The sequence below is a fragment of the Panthera onca genome, chromosome A1 (genome assembly GCF_046562875.1).
Source record: "Panthera onca isolate mPanOnc1 chromosome A1, mPanOnc1 haplotype 2, whole genome shotgun sequence".
Taxonomy (NCBI): Eukaryota; Metazoa; Chordata; class Mammalia; order Carnivora; family Felidae; genus Panthera; species Panthera onca.
Genome location: NC_138339.1, coordinates 134,739,627 through 134,754,179, shown reverse-complemented (window position 1 = coordinate 134,754,179; position 14,553 = coordinate 134,739,627). Strand labels below are relative to the sequence as shown.

At 43.2% G+C, this 14,553-nt stretch overlaps 1 protein-coding gene and 1 long non-coding RNA gene across 7 annotated transcripts in view; one reads left to right on the top strand and one right to left on the bottom strand.

Moving 5' to 3' along the window:
• Positions 1-14,553, bottom strand: part of MARCHF3 (membrane associated ring-CH-type finger 3) — a 148,437-nt gene that overhangs the window by 53,036 nt on the left and 80,848 nt on the right. The gene's annotated exons all lie outside the window — the stretch shown is intronic.
• The window catches only part of LOC132681593 (uncharacterized), a 109,280-nt gene that overhangs the window by 78,020 nt on the left and 16,707 nt on the right, over positions 1-14,553 (top strand). Inside the window, exon 8 of one of the 6 annotated variants that reach the window (XR_013557358.2) lies at positions 6,533-7,168. The exons of the other annotated variants lie outside the window; for them this stretch is intronic. This is a non-coding gene — a long non-coding RNA (uncharacterized LOC132681593). Of the gene's footprint in view, positions 1-6,532; positions 7,169-14,553 lie in introns of those variants that run through there. 6 annotated transcript variants of the gene reach the window in all.

The window sequence follows — 14,553 nt, the reverse complement described above, 5'->3', positions numbered from 1 at the left end:
TAGAAGTACAATCCTTTCTATCTGACTTCTTTAAGTGTGTTTTTTTTTTTTTTTTTCTTTTTGGGGGAGAGAGGTGCAGAGTCCAACGTGGGGCTTGATCCCATGACCCTGGGATCACGACCGGAGTCCAAATCAAGAGTCAGACGCTTAACTGACTGAGCCACCCAGGTGCCCCTAACTTCTAGGCAGTCCAGTATCCCCTCTGCTATTTAATGGTTGCCAACATTTTATTTTTTTCCGTGAATCTTGAATAATCCTTTTATGTGTGTGGAGTTTTGTTTTTTGTTTTTTGTTTTGTTTTTTTTTTTTTAATTGAAGGAGAATCCTGAATAATCCTTTTGTTCATGACCAGACTTGGAATCAGGTGCTCGTTGGTACAGGTCATTAATAGGCGGACTATGAATTTGAACTCTTAACCTAAACATGGCTTGCAAGTATCTCTAAAATAAAGAATCTCTAATTTCCCTTCCTATTCCCTCCTATGCACATAGTCTCCTTAAGCTGACATGGCGTGTGTTGTTTAAAAAATCAAAGAATGAATGAATACATGAATAAATGACTAAGTAGATGAAGATACAAAATACTTCAGAGGTAAAGCAGTTCCCATTTTCCCGTCAATTCAGAACCCTTTGAAAGTGCAGAAAAGGAGGATCTGTGGCTCGAAGATCTACCAAGACTTAGGTTCCTGATCTGTGGCTTGAGTAGAAGCATGGTGGAAGCTGGATCTCTGTGGGACCCTGACTTGGAAGCCATGGATAGATTATTTTTCCCATGGTGATAAAATGGCTGGCTATAGTTGAAATGGTACTATTACTTCCGTATTCAGGTGACTGAGCTCTTATGAGCTGCTGCTGGAATCTAACCATCATATGACCAGGTTTCTATTTGTCACAAGATACCATGTGCACAAGTTGAGGAAGCCTGTCCCTTCTGTTTCTGAATGATACGAAGTAACAAAGCCACTAGAAATAGCTATTGTTGTAAAGAAAAAAAAAAAAGGTTGCTATTTCAGAGTCACCTGTAGGGAATAGTAGGGATAGGTAGGCAGGCCACGGAGGCACAGGATTGAGGGTGTAATGGTTAATTTTATGTGTCAATTTGACTGGGCCACAGGGTGCCCAGATCTTCGGTCAAATATTATTCTGGGTGTTCCTGTGAGGGATATTTTTGGGTGAGTTTCACATTTAAATCCATAGACTGAGTAAAGCAGATTGCTCTCTCTTATGTGGGTGGGTCTCATCCAATAAGGTGAAGACCTGAATAAAACAAAAGGCTGAGTCTCCCTTGAATGAGAGGGAGTTCCTCCTGCCTGACTGCCTTTGCACCGGGATGTACTTTTTCCTGCCTTCAGATTCTCACTGAAACACTGGCTTTCCTTGGGTCTCACATCTGCCGGCCTATGACCTAGAATTTACATCATTGGCCCTCCTGGGTCTCCAGCTTGCCTGTTAACCCTGCAGATCTTGAAACCTGTCAGCCCCCATAATCACATGAGTTAATTCCTTGTAATAAATCTCTTTATATCTGTCTATCTATCTATCAGCTATCATCATCATCATCAATCTATCATCTCCTATTCTGTTGGTTATGCTTCTTTGAAGAACACTGATTAATACAGCAGGAAATGCCAAAAAGGTGATAATCTAAAAAGTGTATATGTACACGTATATATCCATGAAGCAAAAAATGAAGATAAAATCCATAAACAAAAATAAAAAATGATAATAAAATAAAATAAAAATCCATAAAGCAAAATTTAACCAAGTTCCCAATTTCCTTCCTGGTGATGCTCAGGCCATGTAAAAGGTAACCTACAATCCTTGATGACACTCTATGCAGAGGGTGGATGACTGGGGTAGGCTGGGCAGAGATGACATGGGCAAGGGTGATGAGCCTCCACACACAGTGCAGAGCAATTTGCTGGTTTCTGCTGCTAGTCTTACAATGGCTAGACCTTTCTTTTCAGGAATCTTTCTTTTAGGATATAATGCTTGAGTCTTTTCTTTATGGAATCCATTTTAGGGGCATGATCAGAAATGCAAACAGGGATGTATGCACAGTCCACACCCACACTTCTCTTTTATATTCTCCAGTGTTCCTTTCAAGTGGCACAGACAACTGTCCAAAAGTAGGGGAAAGATTAAGTAAACAGATCATACCCATTTCATGGATTATTAGTGGGGCCGTTAACATTACTTTTATACTACAGGTGTACTGGCACTGGTAAATACAATATAAGGCTATAAGGCCATATGAAAAAAAAGTAGGCTATACAAATACCTATCTATAATTTCAACTACCAAAGGGAGAAAGATGCTATATCAACATGTGAACAGTGGTTTTCTCCAGGTAATAAGCAATTCTTGTTTCATTTTTATTGTGTAGGCTTTTTGTATTTTCCAAAATAAAATGTATTTTTATCATATTTAGACTAAAAAGGATAAACAAATAACATCCTATAGTGCTCAAGAGGGGAAGCACATTAAACCACCTTTGGAAAATGATAAACACAAAAACCAAACAAGGGCAAGCCAACCCCAAACTCAAAAAGGCCTATGTCCTCATCATAAATAATCCAAAATCAACCAAGACCACTTCCTTTCTTCTCTAGGTGCAGACATGACACTAGAGATATCCAGGGAAGGATATGCAACAACCCCTCTCCAAGGCAGCCTGCTCCAGGAAGCAGCTGGTTTAGTGGGAAGACCCCTGGGTCAGACCCCAGAGGCCCTGGGTGCTTTGCCTCGGACAGGCATGGGGACCCCACTGTATCATTTACATTCCCTCAGCTTTGGCTCTTCATCAGTAATACATGAGAACTAAATAGTCCTCAAGGAGCTCCTCAGGGCGTTGTCATTATAAAATGGAGTGGTACCTGTGCAAATACCCCCACGTACAAAGCACTACAGTGACGTAACACGGTCATCAGTGGTCTCCAACACCAGGTTCATGAGCGAATCCTCCAGTGGCCCGTCCTCCCCCACCTTGGTGGTGGCCGCAGATGTCAACAGTGGAGAGACAAAATGACCCAGACAGGATACTCTCTCTTCCCCGCCCCCCCCCCCCCACATAAATACAATGTGCCTAAATTAACATTTGGTTAGCTTGTTTCTTTTTAACCAGAGACATGCCAATTTAGATGAAAAATCCATATACTTAACATGAGTCATATCCTTGCTAGAGAAGACAAATCTATAAACAGGAGCTGTAATAATCAGCCAAACTTTTCTAAAGCATCATTTACGTTCCTGTTTGGAATTTCTATATCCAAATTGCCTGCCCGTCAATTGTATATTTAAACCATGTGGCCTTAGGAGAACTGGTGGATATTTTCACTTGTTTCAGAAATGAGGAAACCAAAGCAAAGGGATTCTATGATTTTCCCAGCCCCCTGAAGTTCGTGGAAAAACTTGATAGCTCCATCTCTGACCTCAATTTCTTTAAGATTTTTTTTAAAGTTTACTTATTTATTTTGAGAGAGACAGAGACAGTGTGAGTGGGGGAGGGGCAGAGAGCGAGGCAGAGAGAGCATCCCAAGCAGGCTCTGCACTGCCAGTGCAGAGCCCGACGCAGGGTTCAAACCCATGAAACTTGAGATCATGACCAGAGCTGAAATTGTCCAAGAGCGGATGCTTAACCAAGTGAGCCACCCAAGCTCCCCTCTCTGATCTCAATTTCTCTGCCAGGCTCCCATAATTATTATTTAATACTGATGAAGTGTCTACATGATGCAAGGTGCCCTTAGTCATTCTGGCGGGGGTGATAAGGAAGACTAGGTAGGGCAAGAGGAATGGAACTGAAAACTTTTTTTCCCCCTCCAAAGTTGGAGTTAACAAAGTTGGTGATTTCTCCAGTTATGATAAGTATATTCCACAAAAAACTTCAGAGTTTCCTAATACATTGAGTAGGACTGCATTTGCTTAACAGGAAAGTACATGCTCTTTTGATAAGACTCAAATTTTGAAACAAGAAGAATTCTTGGTATTTAATGCTTGGGCAAGACAGTGTGGAACAGCTACAAGATCTCATGATTAACTTTTATAATATGCAGTTGCAATGGCCATCATGGACGCTGATGAGTTCCTCGGACTTTTCCAATTCACATTTTACCAACTTAGAGGAGAGGAGAGCATAATTCTCAGCTCTGTTGATCTGATTCTATTGAACATTCCCCTCCTCTCCCCAAGTTGGGAGTTAACGTGGAGGACAAAATAGAGAAAATACGAAAAAAACTGAAAGCCGAGTCACTTTCCTTAGTATTCCCAAAGTCTCAGGCTGCAGATGAAACTTCTTTTCATATCTGTGAGTCACCACATATTTTCCTGGGTATCACAACTCATTCACTTCCCTTTTTGTGCCATGATTTAATTTTTCCCCGTAGCACTTTCAAACTGTAGGCAAGAAAGTTCTGCGAGCTGTCCTACTGAATTATAGAAAATTAGAATCTGGTTTGGGGGAAATAACTTCACATGTGCATTACAATGAAGAAAATGTCACAGTTCGTCAGTTTTTCAGAAGCCAAAATAAATAATTTTCCTTATTTCTTACAAACAAGGGGGAAAAAATACAGTGATCTCCTTTGCTATTATAATCAGGTATCTGGGGAGTAGGGGAGAAGTCTAAGATCGTCCTCTCTTTGAGTAAAAGTGAATTCTGTGGATATATTAGTCACTAAAGTTGCAAATGGCTCTTTTCCTTAGAAAAGCTCATGAAAGTTGCCAGAGGTTGCCCATTTTTTTGGATACTGTGTGATGATAACACAGGTACAAATTCCAATTAGTGTCCAGTTCTACAACAAACAGAACCTTATGCCAGAGGTTGATTATAACAGGTGACCCTCAGCTGAAACTCTGTTATTATTAATTTTTCACAGACAACACCACCCTGTTGGGTATACCTTCCCTATTAGAGAAGGTTAGGACCAGTGTCTCACCTATATACCTCCCCGTCCCCCACGCCCTTTCTTTTTCACTTGAAAGGAAGGCTTCCCCAAATGGTATCAACTGTTTAGCCAGGATAGACGAAAGGTCTCCGGAGTGGTTGAAATGAAAGAACACAAACTAGCAACTAGCACTCTCCTGGCTTCTACCCGTGTCTCCATTTCCTTCTGATCCCCTAACCTTACCTGTACCATCGTGCGAGTGACCACCTGCGGTACCACCACCTTTGGAACATGGGACAGTATTCAGAGATAAGACAGCTCTAATGATCTTGGAAGAACTGGAAGACATCCTTGTTGGTGCTTTAAAAATAACTTATAATTACTTAAAAAGTCACTGTAATTTTAACAGCCAGAGATCCTTCTGGACTAAAGGTACTTAAGTCCCATATAGGAGAATTGAATAGAAAGGGAATCCAAATACCACTGGATTCCTATTACTCGAGGTTGTTATGTTCTGTAAATTGCTGTCAATGCTGAATTAGCCAATGCTGAACCATTGCTCCTAACAGGAACCCAGTGCTGGGTTCCCGCAAGGCTCTGGGCATAACATTTTCATCAAGTGATAACCTTTCGTCACTACATAACCTTACTTTATGTGTGTTTCTGTTTAAAGATACTTATTTAACATGTTTTGTTGATTCATTAACAGTGAACCCAGGGCCCACAATACTACAACCCATGCCTGAATTAAACTTATGTGACTCTTCTTCTTATAGAAGTTAGATAATGCAAGTTATCGAACTTCTGTTTTTCTCTGTAAGACCTATCGTAGCCTTCTTGTGCTTGGGGACACTAGAAAGCACATCGGCATTTCTGCCATTTTAAAGAGCAAAATCACCAACAAAAAGCCCACACAGGCACAGTGGGAAAAGGACACTTGTTTATATTATGAGATCTGAAAGAGCTGAGCGTCGCCTTGCTCGACCTCAGTTGGGAACATGTGTGTCAGGTGACTTGAATTTTTTGCTACCCTGTGCGTGTCCGCAAATCACCGTGAAAGCACTGCAAGTATTGATTTTGGGGTTACAAATAAATTTTCACAAGTAGGTGAATTCTCAGTTGTGGAATCTGTGAATAATAAGGATTGAGTGGAGAAGTTCTACTCCTTATCCATCAGCAGATCTTGGTTTATCTCTCTTTCTCCTTGACACTGATACAGCCTCAATTAACCTGATCTTTGATGCTAAACAGTGAGATATATATACATATATATATGTATGTATATATATGTTTTTTTTTGCCAGATGGCCATTCTAATTGTAGTGCAGGTGTATATTATGTTTTATGCTTTTTTTTTTTTTTAAAGTAAATCATTGTGAGAAGCTTTGCTTTTCAAAAATTAATGAGCATGGGGTGCCCGGGTGGCTCAGCCGAGACCTACTTTGGCTCAGGTCATGATCTCATGACCATTGGGCTCTCTGCTGTCAGAGCAGAGCCCACGTTGGATCCTCTGTCCCTCGGCCCCAGCCCCCTGGCGCTCCCTTTCTCAAAAATAAATAAATATAAAAACAAATTAATGAGCATCATTAGGAGTGATGGAAAGTGTAAAACCCATCAGTTCACAAAATCCCCTCCAATTTTCTATTATAGAAAGAACACAGCGTTGAGACCACATTATCACTGAACAGACAGAGATGTTAACTACGTTGGTGCCTTACAACTGACTCTGGTTCAGCAAAGTTATGTTCAGAATTTCACAGAAAACTGATAAACAATTACTAAGTACTGTGGGAAGAGAGAGATCCTCAAGGATAAGTGTGGAAAATGAGGCCTCAGTCCTCTAAAGCCCCTCGTGCTGAGCCGCCTTTCAGGAGCTTCCTAACACTGCGGGTGAGATTAGAAGTTCAAACCTAGTTTTTAAAAACGTTGTTGCCTTCTCTCAACTGTGGGGGAAAACGTTGACATCAGCCACCCAACAGGGAAGTGTAATAAATAGGAAAAAAAGAAAAAAAGAGAAACAGGTGGGAAAATTCGCACTCGTTAGAAACAGTTCTCAGAACTGTGCTTGGTTTTTCAAAACTGAAGCCAAAGCATGTGTTATATATGTGACAGTAGCGTCCCTCAGAGTATAGTCTGAATAAGGCAGGACTGAGGTCCAGCGTAACATTAAAGGAAGATTCTGGCAGAGGCACTGTTTGCACTTGGGCCCTGATCCCAGAAAAGCACACTCCTTCATTCATGTGTTGGTTTATTGGTGACGGCTTAGGGAAGCGCCTGGGGGGTCCTTCTGCTGGTGGCGCTGGTGGCAGTCACCCGGACCCCGCACCACCATTGTTCGCACCCAGCCTGTGGAAGAGGTCTGGGAAGGAAATGAGAGTCAGGTCCTCTAAGGGGTCAGTGTGCAGTGACGGTATCTTATAACAACGTTATCATCATGTTAGCTGATCTACACGGCCCTGTGCAATGTTGGCCACCATTGCTGGTTTAGAGAATCATGGTGCTGAGACTCAAGGTTGGGGGTCTTCCTGCCTTGTATTTCTTACCTAAAACTAACTTCATTTCCCCATGACAGCTTATCTTAGACACCGAAAGGAAGCCTTCTTGAGCATTTGGAGCTATTTAATCACACTGTGGCTTTTAAAAAAATGGCATCACAGGAGCACCTGGGTGGCGCAGTTGAGCGTCTGACTTGATTTAGGCTCAGGTTATGATCTCAGGGTCATGGGATTGAGCCTCACATCTGCTCCGTGCTGAGAGCGGGGAGGCTGTTGGGGATTATCTCTCTCCCTCTCTCTCTGCTCCTTCCCCGCTTGTGTGCACAGGCACGTGTGTGCACGCTCTCTCTCAAAATACATAAATAAACATTAAAAAAAAAAAGGTTATCGCAGCACAGTTTCTACCACTCCCTGTGTGGTTTGATAAACAATCAAAACCTTGAATCTCAATAGGGGAGGGGATAGCAACTTTTTAGGAGACCTACTAGTTATTTTAGGACCGAAGTCAGCAAACCTTTTCTGTAAAGAGCCAGACAGGAAATATTTTAGGCTTCGCAGACAGGCCCTATGATCTCTGTTACAAAGACTCAACTCCGCCATTGTAGTGTGAAAAAGGCCACAGGCAATATTAGCTACATTGCCTGGCTATAAAAAACTTCAAATAAAACTTCATTCCCGGAAAATAAAATTTGAATTTCATGTAATTTTCACACATCACAAAATACTAACCTTTGTTTTACTTTTGTAATGTAATTTTAAGAATATAAAGACCATGCTCTTGGTTCAAAAGCAAACACGGGCCCTGCCCTAAGGGGTGTGCCATCTAAAGTGAGGACCGTAGACACAGACATAGAAAGAAAACACAGAGAAATAACTATATACCGCACAGGGTAAGAAAAGGATACAGGATAAATCATTATATTAGATGAAATTTAACGTGTCTGTACACTTTACTCATGATTGTCTTTTGCAAAGCATGTCGTAGGCCATGTAAAGCCGCCAGTGAATCTACATGGAAAAGGGAAATCCTCAGTGCTTTCCGTGGGAAAAGTCTGACTGAGTTTCATTCGGATTCTGTGACTATCTCAAGACTTTTTTCTTTTTTTAAGTCTATTTATTTTTGAGAAAGAGACAGAGAGAGCCCAGGAGGGGCAGAGAGAGAGGGAGAGAATTCCAAGCAAGCTCCACACGGTCAGTGCAGAGTCCGACGCGGGACTCGTACACAACGAAACGTTGAGATCATGACCTGAGCCGAAATCAAGAGTCAGGTGCTCAACCGACTGAGTCACCCAGGCACCCCAAGACTTTTTTCTTTTTCTCTCTCTCTTTTTTTAACATGTTTTGCAACTTCCCCAGAAACACACTGAGCTCAAACACCCAGTGCAACTGTATCTCTACTTGGACTAACGCGCTACTCCATTGCAAGGTTTTCTTTTCCTATGATCGACATCAATAAAGCATGAGAAAGTACCTCAGTGTCTTACAGAAGAGACAAAAAAAAAAAAAAACAAACACCCCACACTGTAATGGAAGTTAGAAAAATAATATTGAGGGTGCACTATGGAACAAGCCCAGCTGTAAGCATTCGGCATGGATTATCCAATTTAGTCTTCATAGCAGTCCTCTGAGCGTTGATTAGTAGTAGCGGGAAATGATGGCACAAAAAGGTTACAAGACCAAGGTCACACAGCCAAGGGGTGGAACAGAATCTGAACCCAGGTATCCAATTCTTTAAACCTCACTCTTTTTTTTTTTTTTTAATTTAAATCCAAGTTAGGTAACATACAGCATAATAATGATTTTAGGAAGAGAATTTAGTGATTCATCTCTTGCGTAGAACACCCAGGGCTCATCCCAACAAGTGTCCTCCTTAATGCCCCTCACTCCTTTAGCCCTTCCCCCACCCAACACCCCACCAGCAACCCTGTTTGTTCTCTGTATGTAAGAGTCTCTTATGGTTTGCCTCTCTCTCTGTTTTTATCTTATTTTTGCTTCCCTTCCCATATGTTCATCTGTTTTGTATCTGAAATTCCACATGAGTGAAATCATATGATATTTGTCTTTCTCTGAATGACTTATTTTGCTTACATAATACAATCCAGTTCCATCCACGTTGTTGAAGATGGCAAGGTTTCATTCTTTTTGATCGCTGAGTAATATTACATTATATACATATGTATATATACACATGTACATATACATACATATATACAAATATATGTATATATATATACATGTACACACACACACACACACACATACCACATCTTCTTTATCCATTCATCTGTTGATGGACATTTGGGCTCTTTCTATACTTTGGCTATTGTCGATAGTGATGCTATAAACACGGGGGTGCATGTGCCCCTTTGAATTTATCTTTTTGATAAATACCTAGTAGTGCAATTGCTGGATCATAGGATAGTTCTATTTTTAATTAAAAATTTTTTTTATGTTTATTTTTGAGAGAGAGGGACAGAGTGTGAGCTGAGGAGGGCAGAGAGAGAGGGAGACACAGATTCTAAAGTAGGCTCCAGCTCTGAGCTGTCAATGCAGGGCTCGAACCCACGAAGGGTGAGATCATGACCTGAGCCAAAGTTGGACACTCAACTGACTGAGCCACCCAGGAACCCCTATTTTTAATTTTTTGAGGAACCTCCACACTGTTTTACAGAGTGACTGCACCGGTTTGCATTGCCACCAACAATGCAAAAGAGATCCTCTTTCTCCGCATTCTCGCCAACATCTGTTGTTGCCTGAGTTGTTGATGTGAGCCATTCTGACAGGTGTGAGGTGGTATCTCATGGTGGTTTTGACTTGTATTTCCCTGATGAGGAGTGACGTTGAGCATCTTTTTCATGTGTCTGCTGGCCATCTGGATGTCTTCTTTGGAAAAGTGTCTATTCAAGTCTTTTGTCCATTTCTTCACTGGATTATTTGTTTTTTGGGTGTTGAGTTTGTAAGGGTTTTGTTTTTTTTTTTTTTCTTTTACTGTTTGTTTACTTTTGAGTGAGAGACAGTGCGCGAGTTGGGGAGGGGCAGAGAGAGATAGAGACAGAATCCGAAGCAGACTCCAGACTCTGAGATGTCAGCAGAGAGCCTGATACGGGGCTCAAACCCACAAACCGTGAGATCATGACCCGAGCCAGAGTCAAATGCTTAACTGACTGAGCCACCCAGGTGCCCCTGAGTTTGTAAGTTCTTTATAGATTTTGGATACTAACCCTGTATCTGATATGTCATTTGCAAATACCTTCTCCCATTCCATCAGTTGCTTTTTAGTTTTGCTGATTGTTTCCTTTGCTGTGCAGAAGCTTTTTATTTTGATGAGATCCCAATAGTTCATTTCTGCTTTTGTTTCCCTTGCCTCTGGAGACATGTCAAGTAAGAAGTTGCTGTGGCCGAGGTCAAAGAGGTTGTTGCCTGTTTTCTCCTCTAGGATTTGGATGGCTTCCTGCCTTATGTGTAGGTCTTTCATCCATTTTGAGTTTATTTTTATGTATGGTGTAAGAAGGTGGTCCAAGTTCATTCTTCTGCATGGCGCTGTCCAGTTTTCCCAACAGTATTTGCCGAAGAAACGGTCTTTTTTCCGTTGGATATTCTTTCCTGCTTTGTCAAAGATTAGTTGGCCATACGTTTGTGGGTCCATTTCTGGGTTCTCCGTTCTGTTCCGTTGGTCTGAGGGTCTGTTCTTGTGCCAGCACCATACTGTCTTGATGAGTACAGCTTTGTAATACAGCTTGAAGTCTGGGATTGTAATGCCTCCTGCTTTGGTTTTATTTCTCAGGATTGCCTTATTTAAGCCCCACTCTTAAGTGCTCACAATCCCATCTCTCACTGCTGAGGGGTCTTGTCACCAATGGCTCTGTCACTCACTTGGTATTCCTTTCCCAAGATACTGTGTCATGTGTGGCTGGCCTGTGTGCACACGTGCACAGGCACAACATTCCTCACACCTGGGCAGTCCTTGCTCTTCCCTGCACCATTATCCTCTCTGCTTCAATCTCTGCATTTGCCCAAATGTCTATTTTCTCACGACAAGCAGGGACGTCGATATGGGAAGCCACCCTGAACAGTAAACGGACGTGGGGCTAAAACTCAAGAAAAACTTTGTTCTAGCTCAGGTGTGAACTGTGTAATCCTGTGTAGATCACTATGCCTTTGGGGAGATAGTTTCATCGACTAAATAACACTCCTCCTCCTAACTTTTCTGTGAAAACAATCACATGATGCAGTGTGTGTGGAAATATGGTATAGTCTGTAAGGAAGCGGTGATTGTTGGTTACTCTTATTATTTTTTCTAAGTGTTTATTTTTTGAGAGAGCACAAGTGGGAGCGGGAGAGGGGCAGAGAGAGAGGGAGAGGGGGGATCCGAAGCAGTCTCTGGGCTGACAGCAGAGAGCCCAGTGTGGGGCTCAAACTCAACAAACTGCAAGATCACACCATGAGGGGAAGTCAGATGCTCAACCAACCGAGCCACCCAGGCACCCCCCTGTTGGTTATTATTTTTATTACACCCGGCCTTTACCCTTTCCTCTCCCATTCCTTCCTTACTCATTGGGAAGAAGCAACACATTTCACTATCTCAATATGTCTCAAAACACCAGCCCATTTTCTTGCCCTTGCCTGCCCTTCTTATTCACCGAGGAGATATACAATGGTCAGCAAGACAGAGATGATCCTTGCCTTCCCCCAGGTCAGAGAGGATGAGACCGACATCCAGCGGTATGCGCTGGAGCCCGTTTGCACAATCCCATTGATGCCTTTCCAAGTTCATATTCAGTGAAGCCATGTTGATGGCTTCAAATTGGCAAGTGTGGAAGTATTTACACCAAGGAAATGGGCAAATGCTAAATCACCCCCCTCCCCCCGCCCGCCGCCCCCTATTCCCCAGAGAGCTGGTTGCTGGACATTTTCCAGCACACCCCTGGAGATAGAAACATGTGCAACAGGGCAGAGAAAAATACACCGTGGTCCGCACATTCACAGGGAGGCACTTATCATGACTGTGGGGGGGGGGGGGGTGGGGGGGGTGGGCACAGGTCCCAGAGGAAATGAGGTTTAAACTGACACCTAGATAAGGTCTAAATAAGAGGAGCAAACCAAGCAAAGGGAGAAGAGAGTTCCAGGAAGTCCTAGAGTGTTAGCACAGCTGAAGGAAGTTCCTTCGGGCTGTAGTGCAGAGGGAGGGAGGAGGAAAGGAGTAAAATGAAGCTACAGAGGTTAAAAAGTTCAACCCTACCCTGCGGGTAATGAGTGGTTACCAGTGGGCTTTGAGCAGGTAGGGTCAAGGTTACAAGCGGGTTCAGAGTCAGAGCGATCGCCTTTGAAATCTGGCTCTCCCAGCTGGCACCTCCAGCTTCTTCCGTCAGCTGAGGCTCATCTGTACAATGAGGGTTGCAGTACTCAGATCTCCTGGTGGTGGTTGTGAAGCCACAGGGAAAGCGTGCAGCACCTGCCTGGCTCCTCAGAGTTGCCGGGCAGACATTCAAGCACAGACTAGCCAACCGCAGAGCAGAGGCGCACGTTCTCCTGGGAGGACCTGTTTCTCCAGCCCCTGCCTACCTTCAAACACCGGTATTCTGCTAGTCGGGGACGGTGTTTCTCGTCCTCTGGGGGGTGACTTACTGGTGGCTTGTGAAATCCACAAGTGTCTTGGGCAGCACTTAAGGAAGACACAGAATTAAATGGAATTAGGCAAAAAACAAGGGCTGGCGTCCTTTGTACTTTGCAAGGTAAGTTCTGTCTCGTGTTTGGGTGTGCTGGATTGCCATGTAAAACTGATCCCTGAGGGCTACAGTTAAAAAAAAAAAAAAATGTTAAAAAGTGTGAAAGCTGCTCTTAATCAGGAAGCTTCCTGAGCTCTGGGGGCTGGGAGACGAGAGGGTGAGGCAAGCGGGGGCCAGCCTGGCTTTCCCCTCTCCTAGAGATCGTTAATGTCTCCAGTAGGGGATTTATTCCCCCAGGTCTCCAAGGCTTTTTAGCTTCCAGTAAAAATTGATGCTCCCTGCACCAGGTAGGACCCTAGGCTTTATCTGCTGATGAGAAGCCAGAGTAACTGACAGCCCATGAAAGTGACCCTTAAAGCCAAGAGCCAGGGAGGGAGACGGTATCTTCTTAGTGGGGGTGGTTGCTTGTTTGGGAGGCAAAAGGAGGGCTACTAAGCACCTCCGACAGCCCCATTAGTAATCGCAACCCCACCGTGAGTCCAAGTCAGTAACTAAAACCAACCAAGACAAGTCACTGCCCACTGGCTTAGTGCATGAAGGAACTCATGCATGGAACTGACATTTAGTTTGGTGTGTCCCAGAGAGATAATTCTATATATGAATAGATTTTAGAATAATTTGCTTTCATCATATGTCAAAACATACCCAGTTTGCCCTTTGGAGTTGCAGAAACCATTTGGCATTTCTTTTTTCCTCTGCAGTTTTAAAAAATGGAAAGTAATGGCAGATGCCTGGTCAGTGTTTGGGAGAAACAAATGCCCTACCGCAAGACGATCTGGTTTCCTCGAGTCCTCAGGGCTCATTCCCCAGGCATGGACAATTGGCACTAGATTAGCTGCCCACATTTATTGACAAAGGAATTAATCTTCACCAGTGGTGTTTTTTTAAAGCCCATTCTTTCCAGGAAGCTGCAGCAGAACATCGGGCCTCCTTCATTTTTCCCTTTCTTCCTTTCCCTGCTGACAAAAGTGGCTAAAAATAACCTCGTAAACCCTTGATTCCACTGAGGAAGGTGAGGGAGCAAAAGAACAAAAGAATGTCTTTTCCCCAGTGCAGGCCGCCCAGTGCCCAGTTCAGGCATCAAGTGAAATCACAGACATCAGGAGATTGCCTCTTAGACGGGTTGAGGAGGGTGTATGCGTGGGGGGGGGGTGGGGGGGTGGGGGGGGTGGGGTTGGGGAGGGGAGGCATGAACAATGTGAGGACAGTTACCCTAACATGACAACTGTGTATTTGGTCAGACAAAACATCTCCATCCATGATCTCTAGGTATGCAGCACCCGCCTTAACTGCATTTTCCTACTATGCTTCTCACTTACCAAAATCATCTTCTGGGGGAGGGAGAAAGCAGTATATGCTTCCTAAGTCAATAAACCAATGCTGGGAGCACCTGAGTGGCTCAGTTGGTTATGCGCCTGACTCTTGATTTCAGCTCAGGTTATGATCTCAA